Genomic DNA, 19,470 nt, shown 5'->3' on the forward strand with positions numbered 1-19,470 from the left:
TAGAAGTAAGTTAGATGATAAGAGTGAGAAATGCATTTTTGTTGGCTATAATGAACAATCTAAGGCATATAGGTTGTTTAATCCTATCACTAGAAAAGTCATTGTGAGTAGGGATGTTGTATTTAAAGAAGATGAATCTTGGGATGGAAATATAGATACAAATGTTACAGGTGCAAGAACAATATCATATGATGAGAAGGAGAAAAAGGATCATGAAGATCAAGAGGATCAACCAAGTGACCAAGAAGGAACTCCACCACAAAGTCCACAAGGAGATCACTTAAAAATTGAAGTTGAGCATGGAGAATCTTCAAATTCACAAGTAATAATTCAAACCCTATACTTGCACAACTGAGATCAAGCAAGAAAACTAGAAGGTTGAGTGAGATTTATGAGCAAGTAAATTAGATTTGCAATCAAATTTTGCTTTATTTACTCAAGATCCTATATATTTTGAAGATGCAATTAAGGAAGAACATTGGATTAATGCAATGAATGATGAAATAGAATCAATTAAGAGAAATGATACATGGGAATTGGTTGATTTGCCTAAGAGCAAAGATTGTATTGGTCTAAAATGGGTTTATAAGACGAAGTTTAAAGCTAATGGAGATGTAGACAAATATAAGGCAAGGTTAGTTGCCAAGGGATTTTCACAAGAATATGGGGTTGACTATAATGAGACATTTGCATCTGTAGCAAGACTTGATACTGTCATAATAGTATTAGCTATTGCAGTTCAAAACAAATAAATGGTTCACCAAATGGACGTCAAATCAGCATTTTTGAATGGATATTTGGATGAAGAAGTCTATGTGTAGCAACCACCAGGATTTGAAATAAGAGGACATGAAGACAGAGTTTATAACTTGAAGAAGGCTCTCTATGGATTGAAGCAATCTCCAAGAGCCTGGTACAGTAGAATAGATTCATACATGATGAAGAATGGATTCAAGAGAAGCACCAGTGAACCTACATTATATACCAAGATCAATGAACAAGGTTAGATTTTGATTGTTTGTTTATATGTTGATGATTTGATCTTCACAAGTAATTTATCTATTGACACATTTAAATAAGCAATGAAAAGGGAATTTGAAATGACAGATCTAGGATTGATGAAATATTTTCTTGGCATTAAAGTTACTCAAAATGAAAAAGGAATTTTTATTTGCCAAAGTAAATATGCAAAAGATATTTTGAAAAGATTTAGATTGATAAATTGCAGTTCGATTTCTACACTTGTGGTAGTAGGCACCAAATTAAATAGAGAAGATATTGAAAAAGATTTTGATTCAACTATATTTAGAAGATTGGTTGGTAGTTTAATGTATCTCACTACTACTAGACCAGACATTATGTATGGAGTGAGTTTAATCTCCAGATTCATGGATTCACCAAAAACCTCACATTGGCAAGTAGGATAAAGGATTTTGAGATATATTGCAGGAACTATGAATCATGGCACTTTATATTCCACTTTAGATGATTTTTAGTTAGTTGAATATACAGATAGTGATTTTGCAGGGAATATTGAGGATAGAAGGAGTACATCTGGATATGCATTTCATCTTGGGACAGGTGTTGTAGCCTGGGCATCAAAGAAGCAACCTATAGTAACTCTCTCATTAGCTGAAGAAGAGTATGTAGCAGGAACAATAGCAGCATGTCAAGTAGTATGGATGTGAAGGATTTTGAAAGACTTAATACAAGCTCAAGTTGTACCTACTACAATCTATTGTGATAACAAGTCTGCTATTGCACTTTGAAAGAACCATGCGTTTCACAAGAGGACAAAGCACATTGACACAAGGTATCACTTCATTAGAGAGCTGGTTAATAGGACAGAAATTAATCTACAACATTGTAGATCAGAGGAGCAACTTGCAGATATCTTCACCAAGGCCTTACCACAAGTACAATTTGAAATTTTGAAAGAGGCTCTAAGAGTTGTAAATATTAAAGAAGTTTTGTAATAATTGATAGTAGAAATTAGGAGGGAGTGTTAGAAATAATAATTTCTACTTTAACCCATCATTAAATGTTTCTAGAAGTTTAGGTTTAGGTTAGGTTTAGGTTTTTGGCTATAGCAATTTCTAGAATCTTGTAGATTATTGTCTTGTCGGCAAATGTTAGAGATTTCTAGAAAATGTAAACTTGCCTATAAAAGGAGTGTTGTGTATTCATTTTTAATCAATCAAGAAAAAGATAATCAAATATTATGCCGCAACACATTTATTGCGTTTCATATTTTACTGTGCCTCTACCCACCTAACACTAGCTTCACTTGTTTAGACTTTCTAGAACTTTCATCTAGTGTTGCTTGACCTATTTCTATGACTTTATAGTGAGTTATATTTTATTGAACAAGAGGGAGGAAAGATTGGACAAAATATTGATAATTGGACCGACTGGGTAAATTGGCAAATACATGACGAAAACCAGTGTTTCACTTGGCTACCCAACATTTTCTTTTGTCTGTCCTTCCACTGCAGCTCCTCATTCCTCAAAGTCATAATTACACCAACAATTCAGAGATGATGTTTGCATTTATAATTGTGTTGTTATCAAAACTATGGAAAGGTAAATGTTTATTTAAACTTAAGTTTATCAATAATTTTAGTCAGGATGGCTTTGAAATGGTCGTTTGTTACGGGAAACCCGTTTCGGCCATTGAAACTCGAAATAGAGGGCTCCCGTCATATTTATCGTAACTAAAATATACAATAATCTATCATCACAATGCATGAATATAATCTGAAATGCTAGTCACATATTTACAACACAGTCAAATCTGAAATCCGTCAGATAATATTTATTTTAGTTTTAACCAAATGTCCTTTAACAAGACGGATTATTTTAACTTTTTTTTTTAATGGTAGCAGGGCTCTTTAGATAACCATGAAAGCCTTGTCAATGCAATCAAGAAAGTGGATATTATAAAGGCATCAAGGAAGTAGGAAATATAAAGTTATATACGTCTGATTTTTGTCTAATTTCAAAAACACATTTGAATTATTGAGTTACATAACCATCTACTGAGTGTTGTGTAATCACACACCCATTATTTACTATTCAACAACAATGTAACTACCATTCACAAGAAAAGTAAGGAATCATTCAACAACTAACGAAAAAAAAAATCACTAATTATGCTTGTTCTATAAACTTAGTTTATTTTAACTCTACAAATGTGCCCCAATTATCAGTCCCATTATAGCGTTTTATTTATTATTATTTTTCTATTGAAATAGAGGTTCCTGCCATCAGAATTTAGAAATGAAGTGGACAAAATAAAATCATTTCCTACCTACTAGAGAATAAATGACATTTGGAAGACCATTCATAGGACAATTGAAGAGGCGGGGATTCCATACATGTTTGTTTTTGCAAATTCTTATGCTGCTTATTTCATTGATTATTTCCTTAATCCTTGCCAAAAACCACCACCATAGAAAGTTATTATCTACGGAGATGGTTTAGCTAAAGTTATATATAGTATATTCCAAAAGTTTTGGCGAAGAATAAAGGCTAGCAATTTATTGTTATATAATCAAATATCTAATATTTAGTTCAGTTAGAATATTTGTTAATGTTGGTGTACATTTGTCATGAATTTGGAAGATGACATCGCCACTCTAAACATAATGGTGGCCAATGATCCGAGTACATTTAAACAAGCTAGTGATTTATATGCCTCCAATGAATGTGACTAGCCAGAGCTAAATTGTTTCATTGTGTGGGCAAAAAACTGTGAGGACTCTTAAATGGGCCTATTTGCCCAAAAATGAGATGGTGAAGCTCTCAAAAAGTAAAACATTGAAATCAATCGATATATAATCTTCACTATTTATTGATATTTCAAATATTTAGTCTTCATTATTTTTTTGAAATTCCAAATGAAATCCAACTTAAAGATTCTAACCCTAATGTGTGTCATTGCAGCTTTGCCTAATCCAAATAATATGCCCATTTCAATTTTACACTGTATTTTTGTTAAAGCTGATCAAACCAACTACAAGGTCACAAATGAGAACCAAGAGGTTACTAAACTCTACCCTAACTATAATTTTATAAGCATTGATGAATTTCTTGACATCTGCATGTTAAACCCTCCAGAAAAAGGTTGCATCCTTTGCATAGAATATGTATCAATCGATCACATCATTTGATTGCAATATCAATCATTATAATATATCAGCTTTTTGTAATTGATATATCAAACTCATTGATATGCATTTGAGGTAGGTTAAGTACCCAGGCTATTTTGATAGATGAATCCCTCCCCGCGCATGATTGTTTAATACAATAAACATTTCTTCACATATTCAAGTTATTGTCTACTTAAAATATTATAAGTTAGCACAATTCAGCTAATCAAATATTATGATTTATACAATCAAAGCTACTATCGATATCATCTAATGGAATTTTAATAAATACTTTATTAAATATGGTTAGGATTAGATAATAAAATATTGGATGGACAACAAATGATCAGTTGTCAAAATTGCAAGTAAGCTTGCGAAGTTGTTCATCCATATGTGATTATTTAGTTAATGATTGTTTTACTAACTAATTTGTTAGAGTAGATACAATTATTTATTAAATAATTAATGACTTTTAGAAGCAACTAGAAATCAATTTTATTAGTGGTTTTGAATGAGTTTGTAGTGATAGAAAATAGTCCTGCAGTGTTAGCAAGGGATTGGTGATAGCGTTGGAGATAACAGTGAGGGAATATCAAAAGAAGAAATTGAGAGGTTGTCAGAGTTCTTCTAGTAAGAGAAAAGGAATTGGGTATCTCTTGATTTGCTGAATTTGAATATAATTTCTCATCCGTAGAACTAGTTTTTCCTTAGGGATTTTTTGAGGAAAGATTTGTCCAAAAATATCATGTCATTGTGTTGCAAATTTCTTTCCATATTTTTGTATTGGTGAAGTTGTAGTTGTTTTATTTTTTGATATTAGTTGTTACTTAATCTTTGGTAGTTAAATAATCATTTAAGATAGAAGATTAATAATAAGTGACTGCAATCGTTTCACATGGTAGTGTTTAGGGTAGAATTTTTTTGGTCTAGGAAATAAATTAAGGGTTTAGAAAACCTAGACTGATCTCTTTAGATTTATTATTTATTTTCTCCATTGAGATGGCTTCAACTGGTTTCATAGATCATGAAAAAATGGATGGTGCATTAGTTTTTGGTATCTAAGAGGCCAATCTTTCTTTATTGTTGGAAGAGAATGGCATCGAGGATTATGTTACCACAATTGTACATGTACATAAAAATACAATGCAACTTTCATCATAAAAGAATGATGATGTCAAGATGAGGAGGATAATCCTTGATTGTGTCAAGGACCATATTGTTCCACATATCTCATATCTAGATACAATGAAGAAGATGTGAAATGTCATTTTGAATTTGTACCACAATGCTACCACTAATATGTAGATGATTGTTAGAGAAAGAAAAAGAATACTTAAATGAACTAGAGAAAAGATGTCAAGTTACCTCACTAGGCTTATACTTGTCAAGGATGAGTTAGTAGCTATTGGAGATAGTCATAGGTATGATGAGCTAGAATGAATAGCCTTAAATGGGTCTAGTAAGCAATGTGTATTCTTTGATCAAGTTGTTAGTGGATGAGATATCTTACTATTGGAGTGATTTTACCTAGGAGGAGTTTAGACTCAATATTTTTAATGGAGCCAATAAGAATAAAAAAAGTGAGGTGGAAAGGGAGAATGTTACCCTAGCAGGAAAATGGAATGAAAAGAAGGGGTATAGTAAAGGTTAAAATTCAAAAAGGGAGAAGAAGAAGAAGGGCCTATCTAGGGTCAAGTGCTTCGGTTGTCACAAGTATGGTTACCATGTTAGTGATTTCCCATAAAGGAAGAAGGGGAAGAATCATGTTGTAGCTTCAGTAAGTATAGAAGAGATCTATAATAGAATGGAAGATGAGTTTTTACTCAAGGCTTGTATAGTTAGCTCAACCTCATAGTGTTTTTGGTGTGTGTGTGTGTGTATATATATATATATATAGATTGTGTGTGTGTGTGTGTGTGTGTGTGTGTGTGTGTGTGTGTGTGGTATCATTCCATATCATAAGAGTTAGAGAGTACTTCTCTAGTTATAAGGAGGAGAACACAAATATCCACAATTCTATGGGAACCTTGCCCAATCTTAACTTAGTTGGGAAAGGGATTGTTCAGTTTTAGAGGATGGAAAGATAATTTCATTTCATGATGTGTTGCATGTGACATGCTTAGCTAGTAACCTTATTTTTGTATCTGTCCTTTACGATAAAGGTATAATGCACTACTTGGAGGGGCACGTGTTTTGGTCAAGAATAAGGATTCGATATCACCAATAACTATTGGAGTTAGGACCAGTCTCCTTTATATTGTACATTTTAATACTCCTAAGGCTCTCATGAGAAACAATATTCCTAGAGATCTTGGTGAGTTATATAATAGAAGGATGGGTCATATTCATGATGGAGCATTTAAATTTCTTTTTGAGATAGTGACAGTTGTTCCAAAGGTGAGAACAAAGCATGATGATTGATGTAAAGGATGTGTCTTGGGGAATTTTATTAAAGCATATTTTCCAAGGACTTACACTAGATCTTAGGGTGTTCTTGATGCGAAAAAATCTCAATGAAATATTTCAAAGGATATGAGTACTATGTTACTTCAAGATAATTAAGAATTTGGAATATTGTCATATTCCAAATGGTACATGTTAGAAGTTAAATAAGACTATAAAGAGGGGGTACGGTTTTTGGTACAATGAAACCTCAAAGGTATATAGGAACTAGAACAATTATTTTCAAACACAATATATATTTAATGGAGGACAAGGTATTTAGGAGGTCTAGAGATTTTCTAGTAGTTAATCAGAGTGAGCATCCAATAGAAGCTCCAAGACCAAGTCAAGGTAAACAAAGCTCAAGTATAGTTACTAGTATAAGTGTATACTTAGGTGGTGAAGATTCAAAGATTATAGAGTGACTAGTGCAACATGAAATGCATCACCAAGACATAGAGGTTGATATTTCATCTTCTATAGTTTGCAGCCAAAATTGTGAGGTTCAAGATACATAAAGCAATATGCAAGAGCTTGTGGGAGCTCCTAGGAAAAGTACTAGATGTCAAAGCATTTGTTATTCAATTGGTAGATAGTGATCCATCAAGTTATAAGGAGGCTTTATAGATACACGTATGGGGATATTCTATGGTTGAGGAATATTCCTTAGTTGGATTAGTAGTTAGATCATGTTGGATCTATAAGTTAAAGCATAGTGTAGATGGTAGCATCAAGAAATACAAGGCAAGCTATATGGAAAAGGGGTTCTCTCAAAATGAGGGAATAGAATATATGGATATAGATAGCGCAGTAGTTGAATCATGCCATATCTATAAGACAAAGTATAGTGCAAATGGTAGCATCAAGAAATACAACAAAAGTTGTGTGGAAAAAGGGTTCTCTTGGAAGGAGGGAATAGACTATGAGGAGACATTTTCTCTAGTGGCTAGGTATACTTCTATACAAGTTGTGTTCTCGTTTGTAGAACATATGGGATGGAAGACCCACCAAATCGATATCAAGACAATATTCCTTAATGATGAGTTGAAGGAGGGTGTATAGATAGAGCAACCAAAAGGATTTTTAGTACATCAAAAAGACACCCACATGTAGAGATTTAAGAGAGCCTTGTATTGACTCAAGTAGGCTCCTAGAGTGTAGTATGAGTGTATCGATACATACTTGCAAAAAATGGGCTTTTTGAAGAGTGTAGAAGAATCCAATCTCTACTACTAGGTGGTTGAGAGTGAGGTTCTCATTTAATTTCTTTGTGAGGATGATATTTTTCTTATAGGTTCACTAGGGATCCTAGAGGATTTAGAGAGGGACCTTGTAGAAGAGTTTGAGATGAATGATTTTGGACTTAGCCACTACTTTCTAGGCATGGAGGCATGGTAGACAGATGGAGATATTTTCCTTGGTAAAGAGAAATATTTCATTAAAATCTTGAAAAGATTTAGAATGGAGGATCGCAAAGCCATGCCTACACCCATGATCATGAACTAGAGGAAGGAAGATAAATCTAGAGAGAAGGATGTCGATCCCATCTTATATAGCCAGTTGATTTGTTATCTTATGTATTTGGTCAACACTAGGATTGAAATAACACTTTTAGTAAAATCTCTTAGTTAGTGTTAGAATGTTTTTGAATAACTGATATGGAGGGGGGATGAATCAATTAATCAAGGTCCATAAGTACCATTTGAACAATCAAACATTCAACATGCATTATTTAGATTATCTTGTTGTAGCTTAGTCTCTACTGCATATTGATAAAAAAATAAATACTAGTAGTTAATTGTCCTATTATAAAAGACTTGCTCAATGTAAACATGTAAATCTAAAACATCATAAAACATTCAACACAAGTTTGACACTAAGATTTTATGTGGAAATCCAATTTGACAGAAACCACCAGTAAGATGTCACCACTTTTTCACTCTATGGAAGTGAGCTATGTTAGGAGCCAACCCTATTAAAAGTAACAATACACACTGTTAAATATGACCTAGTTAGAGGATTTAATCACCCTACTAGGAGTGGCCTTGTCAGAGGACTTTGATCATTCCATTTAGAATGTCACCTTGCTAAAGGATTTACATAGATTGTTAAGTCCTTCAAATGACTATTAGGTCAACCTTTCATTAGAAATATTTCAATATAAACTATTTATAATTATTACAAAGAAAATAATAGGGTTTGTTCTATATGATTACAACTCACTTTTGTAGTTTCAAATCATTGTTTGGTTCATGTATTGATTCATTGATAAGTTCCCCATTGTCATCTTTGTCCTTGATTCACTTGGAAACTCTTCAACAAGTCAATCTTCTCCTTCCAACAAACTTAAGCCTTCTTCTTATATTCACTTAAATTAACTTTAGCAACATCTAAGAAAACATTTCTTCTCTTGCTTCACCCTTACACACTTTTACACTCACCTTGTGTGCCTTTGTTGCACCTTTCTTTGTGTGTGTATATTTTATCTAAAGTTTGACTCTATACCTCCTTAAATGGGCAATTATTTCTTTTTCATTTTCCATGATCACCGTAGATCTTAGGATTTACGATCACATTCATCAAGTTCGTTATATCTATTCATCTTCATTCTTTTATACAAACTTCTCATCCTTTGAATTCTATATTAGGTTTGATACCTGATCCTCTCCTTGAAATAAATGATGCAAATCATCAATCTTATCTTCAATAGAGTTTCCATATCCCATGAAATCAATTGAGTTAGATGGAAATCATGATTCCTTAAACACATGCAAAATATTGTTACTTGGCAATCACTAAGTTCTAATACTTGATAATCACTTAATCACTCGGTCAATGTAAAAATCAAGTGGCTCAGATCAAATAAGTTTTTCAAATGATACTAATGCATGATTAACACTAGATGTTTCTTAGCCTATACTAGAACTCAGTTGACACTAGCAACACTGAACATACCTCAATCTTTTAATCTATCTCTCACTTAAGCTTTACATCCATGATATAAATAATTAATTTGTCTTATCAAAGTCTAACTAATGAAATGTCCATTGCAATGTCCTTTTCATAACTCAACCTTTTCTCTAAGTGCTATTTTCATGAGAAATATCTCAAATCCTCTTCATCAATAAAATAGTTATGGAATTTAGATCAAATACAAACATGTCTCATTAGTATATTTGACATTGATGACAAAATAATAATTATTCCAATTGCAGTTTCCAGTAATCTCCCTCTTTGGCATTGATGGTAATATCTCAATACATCTTATAATACATAACTATGCAGGAATATAATCTCTGACTTTATTACCACATAATCCAAAATATGTTAGAGACCATGAGTGATTAATATGTTTAGTTTCATTCTGATTCTCATCTATGAAAGTTCAAAAACTCCCTCTATCATTTTGTGTCATTCTTCATTCTCTTTCAAGATTTTCTCCATCTATAGTATATCTCTCCCTCTTTGGTGTACATTCTTATTCTCCATCTTTGAAAATAATTGCAAAGATATGTAACATTATTGACTTCAATCACTTCATACATATGTATTATGTAGATATGCATATCTGGCTAATATTTGTATGTTGAAAATTTTCTAATGAAGACATGTAATTATTGTCATTTATGGCTACACATGATGTACATGCCTATAAGAAACCTCAGAAATAAAGATACATAGCTTTTGGTACTCAAAAAATTGTCTAAGTATGAATTTGGTTTACATCAGTGTATTATTTTGTATGTAACTTGTTACTGACATCATATGGTGATTAGAAAAGATAGATGGAGATGTTATACATGTAAATGATGATGTATATAACTTCACAAGTCAATACAAACTATACAAAAAATAGACATTTGTGTTTTACTAGTGAAATAGAACAATAGAATTAAGGGAAGGAATTATTTTATTTACAAAATAATTACTTGACCAATTAGAGTTGACATCCTAGATGTTTAATCTAAGATGGAAAACTATATTATGGTATTAGTTAACCTAGCAAAAATTTGTGTAAAGAAATGGTATTTATGCAAAGGACATGTTGCAAATTCAAATGTGGTTGTAGTAGAATTGTGGAAATGTGTATTTTCTATTGTGATGCTAACTTTTGTGAAAGTGATCTGTACAAAGTTTTGAGAAGCTATTTTGTGACCCAAGATCGAGATGAAGATTAGAGATTAGTCAAGAAAGAAGTTACAACACCTATATACCTGAAGACTAATTACTTGTTTGGTTAGTGAGCTCTTCCTATAATTGGCAATGCATGCTTGTGCAGTGGGCTCATCTTGCATCTACAATACTACAACTCCTAGCAGGGATTTGAGGTCTCCTAATAGGGACTCTCTATACTAAGTTTTCTCATTAACTCCCAACATAGTCCATCCTCTAACAAGGAACATATATATCAGTATATTATCTAGTGGGTATCATTCCCAATAGGGTTTTTTATTGGCCAAGGTTTCCCTAGTTAACAAAATAGGGTCTTATGAGTTATCTTTGTGCATGGTTACTATTACTATTTAGCATTACTTGTTTAATTTATTATGTAAGGTTCAAAGTAATAAATAATATCTACTTGGTGACTAAAGTTTGTAAATTACTGATTCACCGCCCCTCCTCTTAGTAATTCTTATTTCTAACAATTGGTGTCAAGGCAGAGTTACCCAGAAGAGGCTTAATAGCTTAAGTAAGATCCCTATGGATATGGAACAATTGATGAAGAACCTTGAAGTGACACTTGAAAAAATTGATCTCCTTACTGAAGAAAGAGATAAGTTGAAAGATAGATATGAAGTCTCCAAATTATATATTGAACAACTAAAGGAAAATATTGAAAATCTCAAATCCAAGCTCAAATCAACTGAATCCAAAACTAATGATGATGATTATTCAAAGCTAAAGATACAATACAAGATCTTGAAGCATGAATTAAAGATTACCAATCTAAAGTTGACTTTGAAGAGTGATCCTAACAAAATTGAATTTGATTTGAAGACTCTAAATACAAATCTTAGAGCAAGTCTAGCAAAGAAGACATTTCAGTTTGAAACATTGAAAGAAGAACATGAAGAAGATCATAAGTAAAATACTATTGTGAATAGTGAACTAACTCAATGCAAGCAACAACTTGAGAAACTTTATTCTAGCAAAGAAAATCTTGATGATTTAATATCAATATAGAGACCTACTTGTGATAAAATTGTTCTTGATTATCTATTTAACATGTCTACAAAGAAACCTGAAATTAGATCAGATCCAAAAGAGAAAGATAAACTTGATGATAAGATTGAATCTAGTCAATCTTTTGATACACCTAAAGAAGTTGAACAAGAAAAGGAAGTTGAGATATTGGATGAACCAAAGAAAGTGGAATCCCTTAAAGAAACCAAGTATGAATTTAGAAGTAAGTATTTCTCATGTAATGAAATAGGTCAAATGAAAAGAAATTGTACAAATAAGTCATTTAATCATGTTAGAGATTTTTATTGTCATAATTTTCACGGTATGGGTCATAGAGAAATTGATTGTAGGAAACCTAAATATGATAATGAGAGAAGGAATAGTAGAATGTTTGGAAATATCAACCCTGTAGATAGAAAAAGATCCAATGAAAGGACATCAAGAGAAGGAAGACCTTATGAAGGAAGAAGATAGATCATCTATTATAAGTGTAAAAACTTTGGATACATAGCTTGGAATTTTCATGCACTTGATGATCAATAGAATCCTAGAAGCAGATCTTCAATATGTCAATTATGCAACAACTTCAGACATATAACAAAGTCTTGTAGTATGGATAGCAACTGCGGAGATAGAAGAAACAATGGAAGAAACTTTGGAAATAGAAGGAATGATAGAAGAAATTTCAGAAATGACAAAAGGAACCGTGAAAGAAACTCCAAAAATAAGAAAGACAATGAGGAAGAAAGAAATGTAGTCAATGAACTTTGAGAAGAACTCAATGAGGTATTTGTAAAAGGATTAGACATCTCAAAGGAAAAGTTAGAATATAGTGAGATAGGAAGATCAAAGTCAGTAATTGCATTTGTAAAAAGATTAGACAACTCAAAGGAAAAGTTAGAAGATGGTGAGATAGGAAGATCAAAGTTAGTAATTGCATTTGATTCAATTAAGTAGAATTAAGCTTGTTTACAGCACCAAAATTTGAAACTTCATCTAGAGATCAAACTAGAGGTAGAAAAGTTGGGAAAAGGTGTATCGAGATCATTTTAGATGGTATCTAAGCTTGCTTGAAATTTTCAGCTTATCGACATTTGATATGAATGAATTTAGAGTTATTGTTATTATAAAGAAAGGTAATTCTATAGTAGAAGATGAAAACTATGTTTTTATAGAGAATTTTGTGGAGTGGAAATTCTTGAAGCATTGTCATGATGGAAAGAAGCTATGGTAAACTTTGGATAGCATTTGAAGATAAAGCAAAGATTATCGAACAGATATTTAATTTTAAAATGTAATTGACAATTTTTTTGTGTTTGCAAAGTACACAATTAATACAAGTTCAAATTGGAGGAATAAAATGGTGTACAAAATTAATTACCACTTCATTATGATTACATTAAAAGTATAGAGAACATAGAAGCAACTTGACAAGGCAATTTCAAAGTAAACCCTATTTTCAGAAAGATGTATTTTATCATTTATTTGCATAATTTATTCAATAAAGTTTATATTTGATAGAATCATGGATATGTCAGTAGTTCATATTGTTGAGAATGAGGAGAGACCAAAATTGAAGGATTTTTCCATGAAAGCCATAGAAGGAAACCCTAATTTAGCATTATCTATTACTCTAAACAATGTAGTATATTTAAAAGATGTAGGAAATTATCTTAACAATAAATATAAAAATGTTGGGAGTGAGTATATGAAAAAAGATATGGAATTAGTATTTGACCATAAAATGACTATAAAGCCCAGATTTGAATATTTAAAATAACTAGAACTTTTCAAATATCATTTCTACCAAGAATCAGAAACCAATGAGTGGACTCTAATCATACTAAGTAGAATTCATGATGGTAAATTGTGGATGGAAGACAATCTAATTGATATTTCAGCTGACCTTATTCATGAGGTGATTTCTCTTAGCAAAAAAGGTAGTGTACATATAGGTGAGAAAATTGTTAAGAAAAGGTTGAGAGTTACACAAAAGCAATTTACAATGGGAAGGCTATAGTGATCAGCACCATTAAATAGGATGATGTAAGATTTCTAAGCAAAATCATTGCCTTCTCTATATGTGCAAGTTCTAAGATTGATGAATTGTCAGAAGGATTCATCTACACAGCCTATAAGATTTGTGTTGAGAAGGAAAAAGTTAACCCTAGTGAAATTCTTAGAATGCAACTTCTTGAAAACCTAGAGAAAATCAAGAGCACTAAGAATGGTGTGTTTAGATTTTAGTCATTGATCAATCACATATTCTTTCATGTACTTAAGATATTGCTATACTTATCTATTACTGAGATTATGAGTAGTGAGAAATGTACCATGTAGAAGATTATAGATGTATGTAGAAGACATCCAACAAATAAAAGCTTGGATAACAAGAATTTGATAATGAAAACATTTTAGAATGGGATGAGACAAAGATTCAGAGTTGCACTTGCAATTGTAGATAGATTTAAAGATGATGTATGTGTTATGGTTTATACAGATTCAACTCACATTCAAGCAGTAGAACCTCGAGAAACATTCCTTGATCCTTTAGGTTGTGAGTTAAGTGATGAAGTAGCAATTGGACATATAAATCTACTGTTGAACTCTGAGAAGGACCAAGCTAAGTATAGATTTGGGACTTATAAAGATATTACCAAATCAACCCATCAAGAATCCTTGGAGAAAGCATCTCACAAGAAGATAGAGACAATAATGAAGAAAGATTTAATAGAGGTCGATATGACAAAAAGTGAGTCATAGGCAGTTAGGCAGACCATGAAACAAGGAATAACATATGGACATCATTTATTAGTGTCTATTGCAGAGACATCTTCATAACAAAGAATTCCATTTTCTATAGTTTCATATGTACAACAAAGTAAGACAAAGAGGAAACTAGAGGGATTAGTGTAAGCTGTGACTACAAAGTCAATAAGAGTCAAGCAATAGGCCACTAGACTAGGCAAGAGACAAAACACATTGTTGACAATTGTTGAATCTAGTGAAGATGAAGTAGAAGATCAAGACTCTAAATAGGTAGAGAAAGTAACTACTTCTAAAATGACAATACGTAAAGGAAGGCAACCTTGGAAGATGAAGATTGAAAAGATGAATTTGGCCATTGCTAATGAAGGAAACTTTGTTCAGATGAACAAATTTTATGATTTGTATAATGATATTGAGAAAGATCAAATTGATATCCCTACTATGAGATATACAATAGATAATGATCTAAAACTTAGAGATATTGAAGGCATGGTAAATCAGAAGGTCTATGACACACTCATAGAGAAGAAGGCACCATCTTGAAAAGAAGACATAGAACTTTGGAAGTCTATGATAAGGATCATATGCAAGTTTGATGATGAAGAAGTTAGGAATTTGTTGAGCAGTCTGGCACCTTACTTAAGAAACAAGGTGAGACCATTTCTATCTATGGTGGGTGAGAAATATAAGATTAGAAATGAAATAGTAGTAGATGTAAGTCAAATGATGAAAGAGCCTAAGACAACACCTTCACTAGCACTTAGAACTTTGGAAGTGCGAGTGAGTGGTGACACCATGCAAATTGATTAGACCAATGTTACTATTAACATTGATGATACTAACCCTTTTGAGAATTATGAACAACCTGAATCTCATGTTGAGGTTATTGGAGTTAAATAGAAACAAATTAAAGAGGAGAAGAGGCTATTAGAAGAAGAAAATAGAAAAATAGAAAAAGCCAAGAAGAAATTTCTTGAAGAAGAAATGAAAAGAAAAATATAAAGAAAATAAAAATAAGAGAAAGAGGTAGTTGAGAAGAAGAAAAGGGAAGATGAATCTAAAACATCTAGTTCATCTACTCCACTTTGGCTTGCTAGCCTGACAAGTGCTAATGATTATCAAACTGACTTGATCTCATCTCTGTCAAAACTTATTCAGAAGAATAGAATAGTGAAGAGCTTAGAAATAGCCTTAATGGAGGTTACTAATAGATTACACGCTACTCTAGGAATCTAGCATACAGAGGTAGATCCTAAATAGTGGGCACAGGTAGTGTTGAAATGTTTTGATGAAGAATTTACAATTTTTTTGAATGTTGGAGAATCAAAGCCATAGATCTCACATGATGCTATTTTATTTAGCACCATTTTTCAGAACATCAAGAAATATTTGTTAAGTCTTGATACTTGTACCAAGGAAATTTGGAAATGTCGCCAAGATGGAAAAGTATTTTACATTGAGTGTACCTTATCTCATAATTTGACCAAGGATTTTGATAGTAAGATTGAAGGTAAGCTGAATGAGCTAGAGACTCTATCAAACTAGATATAACAACCTTCTAACAAAATTAATGACTTTGAAGGACAAGTGGTTAGTGTTCATAGTGATATCAAGAAATTGGAACTTTGGAAAGAACAAATTTTGAAGAGAGTATAAGAATTCAGAGAGTCTATTTCTTTGATATATCTATTATTGAGAAATAGTAGAGGAGTGTGTCAAACCCAAGGACACCTATTCAAACTTTTCATACTTTGATCTTAATGCAGTTGAGATTGCATCATGTACCCTATATGCAATTCTCACCTTTACTAAAATAGCCAAGGACACATGGAGAAAATATTTAAATAGTCTTAAGAAAAGTTTTGATGACTATATGAAGATATTATCAGCTTAAGGTAGATGATTATAGTTTTTTACAGCAGATGGACAGTTCTTGATATTCTAACCTTTGTCATTGATGTCGAAGGGGAAGAATATGCATAAGAGAATTGGAAATAAGTAAAAGGGGAGAAGATAAAATTGTAAGGTTTGAAATAATATTGAAAGGGGGAGCATATGTAAGATGGATAAGTTGTAAAAGTTAATTAATGTATTGTTACTATAATGTTTTGGACAAGTTTTTGATAGTTAGCCAATTTTCCCTATTTTGTTGCCATCAATGCCAAAGGGGGAAATTGTTGCAAATTGGCTAATGAATATATGTATTTTTTGTCATTTATGGCAACAAATGATGTTCATACTTGTAGGGAACCTTGAAAATAAAGATACTTAGCTTTTGGTACTCAAAAAATTGCCTAAGTATGAATTTAGTTTACAATAGTGTATTATTTTGTATGTAACCTATTACTAACATCATATCATGATTAGTGAAGTTAAATGAAGATAGTATACATGTTGGTGATGATGTATGTAACCTTGGATGTTAGTGCAAACTATACAAAAAAGAGATATTTTCATTTTACCAGTGAAACAGACGAAAAAAATTAAGGGAACGAATTATTTTATTTACAAAATATTTACTTAACCAATTAGGGCCAACATCCTAGATGTTTAATCTAATTTGGAAAAGTATATTATGGTCTTAGCCAACCTAGCAACAATTTTTTGTAAAGGCATGGTATTTATGCAAAGGACATCTTGCAAATTAAAATGTGGTTGTAGTGGAATTGTGTAAGTGTGCATTTTGTATTGGGATGCAAACTTTTGTGAAAGAAATATATGTGAAGTTTTGAGAAGCTATTTTCTGATCAAAGATTGAGCTAAAAATCAAAGATCAGTCAAGGAAGAAGTTACAAGACCTATATACATGAAGACTAATAACTTGTTTGGGCAGTGAGCTCTTCTTGAAATTGGAAGTGCATGTTTGGGCAGTGGGCTCGTCTTGCATCTACTATACTATAACTCCTAATAGGGTTGGAATCTTCTAATAGAGGTTTGAAGTCTCCTAACAAGGACCCTCTATAATGAGCTTTCTTATTGACTTCTAACAGGGTCCATCCTCTAACAAGGAACATATATATCAATATATTATCTAGTGGGTATCAACCTCACTGGGGTTTTCCATTGGCCAAGGTTTCCCTAGTTAACAAAATATGGTGTTATGAGTTATCTTTGTGCATGGTTACTATTACTATTTATCATTACTTGTTTACTTTCTTATGTTTGGTTCAAGGTAATAAATAATATCTAGTTGGCAACTATAATATATAAATTACTGATACAACCCTCCTCCTCTGCCCCCCCCGCCCCCCCCATCTCCTAGAAATTCCTATTTATAACATTGTCTTCTATCTATGACTGATTTATTATGTTGTACTTGACTCTACTTAACTACCTTAGGAATCTCCGAAAGTAGAAATACTTTGCGTCAATGTGTAGGATATTTTGATTAGCACATTTGATGCAATGCACCTTATTTCTTTAAGTTTCTTTATTTAGGTATATCACCCCAAATTTACCTCTAAGATATTCATGAGTGTCTTTAGTTAAGGCTTTAGTGAATATGTTAGTAATTTTTTCTTTGTTGTGGATATATTCTAACTTCACTTCTTTGTCTTGAACTAGTTCACTCAAGTAGTGATACTTGATAGCAATGTTCTTTATTTTTGTGTACATCACTAGATTCCTTGAAATGTTAATAGCACTCATGTTATCACAATAGATAACCACTAGATCTATAATTTTTTCTTTCAATCCTTTTAGCAATTGTTTGATCCACATAATGTTTGAACAGTTCAATGTAGCTACCACATACTTGGCCTCGCCTATTGGCTAGGAAATACATTTATGTTTCTTGCTTGTCCATGACACCAATCTCTTTCTTAGAAAGAATGCACCTTCACCGATGCTTTTACTATCATCAATATTTCTTGCCCAATCAAAGTCAGTGAGTACCTTTAGCTCAAATCTATCATTTCTCTTATAATACAATCCATAGTCTTATGTACCTTTTAGATATCTCAATATTCTTTTCACTATCATCATGTAATTATCTTTAGGATTTTATGAAAATCTTGCAACTGTCCCAACTTCTAATGCAATATTAGGTCTACTATAGACAATATATTGCAATTTTCCAATCATGGATTTGTACAGTGTCTAGTTGATATCAACAGATTCATCATTCTTAGATAGCTTATGTCCTTTAGAGATAGGTGCTCTCACTAGTCTTGATTCTTCCATTCCAATAGTCTTTATTATCTCCTTGATGTATTTGGACTAAGTAATGAAAATACCAAATTTCATTTTCCATAGTTACAACCCCACAAAGAATTTGATTTCACCAAACATACACATTTCAAATTCCTTCTTCATTTCATTAGAAAATGATTTTCATAGTTCTTCTTTACCTCCATATATAATTTCATAAAAATATATTTTAGATACTAGTACTTGATTGTTCTTACGAATCTTCAAATATAGGTTAATGTTATCATTCATCCTTTCAAAACCAATCTTCACCAACTAATTATTTAGTCCTTCATACTGTGCTCTTGTGGCTTGTTTCAATCCATAGAGAGATTTTTTTAGTTTACATACCATATTCTTATTTTCTGGATCTTCAAATCCCTCAGGTTGTTCAATGTACACTACTTCCTCAAGTATACAATTCAGAAATGTGGATTTGACATCAACCTGATATACCTTGAAATTCTTTTAGGATGACTATGGAAGTAGAGTTATGACTCTTTAAAGTCTTAACAAAGGAGAAAACATTCCTCCATAGTCAACTCTTTCTTCTTGAGAATATCCTTTGCATACCAGTCTTGTGTTGATCCTTGTAACATCACCATTTCGATTCATCTTATTTTTCAAAATCCATTTTCTTCAAATAATTTTTTTGTCTATTTGTCATCATACTAAGTTCCAAATATTTTTCTTCTCAATAGATTTAATTTCTTAAATCCATTCTTCATTATCTAAA

General features: G+C 32.0%; 1 pseudogene; it reads left to right on the forward strand.

Moving 5' to 3' along the window:
* Positions 1–2,628: 2,628 nt before the first annotated feature.
* LOC149546630 (isoeugenol synthase 1-like) lies at positions 2,629–4,172 on the forward strand (annotated as a pseudogene).
* Positions 4,173–19,470: the final 15,298 nt, after the last annotated feature.

Source organism: Cupressus sempervirens, chromosome 7, assembly GCF_028749045.1.
Source record: "Cupressus sempervirens isolate cs-2001-9-10 chromosome 7, ASM2874904v1, whole genome shotgun sequence".
NCBI lineage: Eukaryota > Viridiplantae > Streptophyta > Pinopsida > Cupressales > Cupressaceae > Cupressus > Cupressus sempervirens.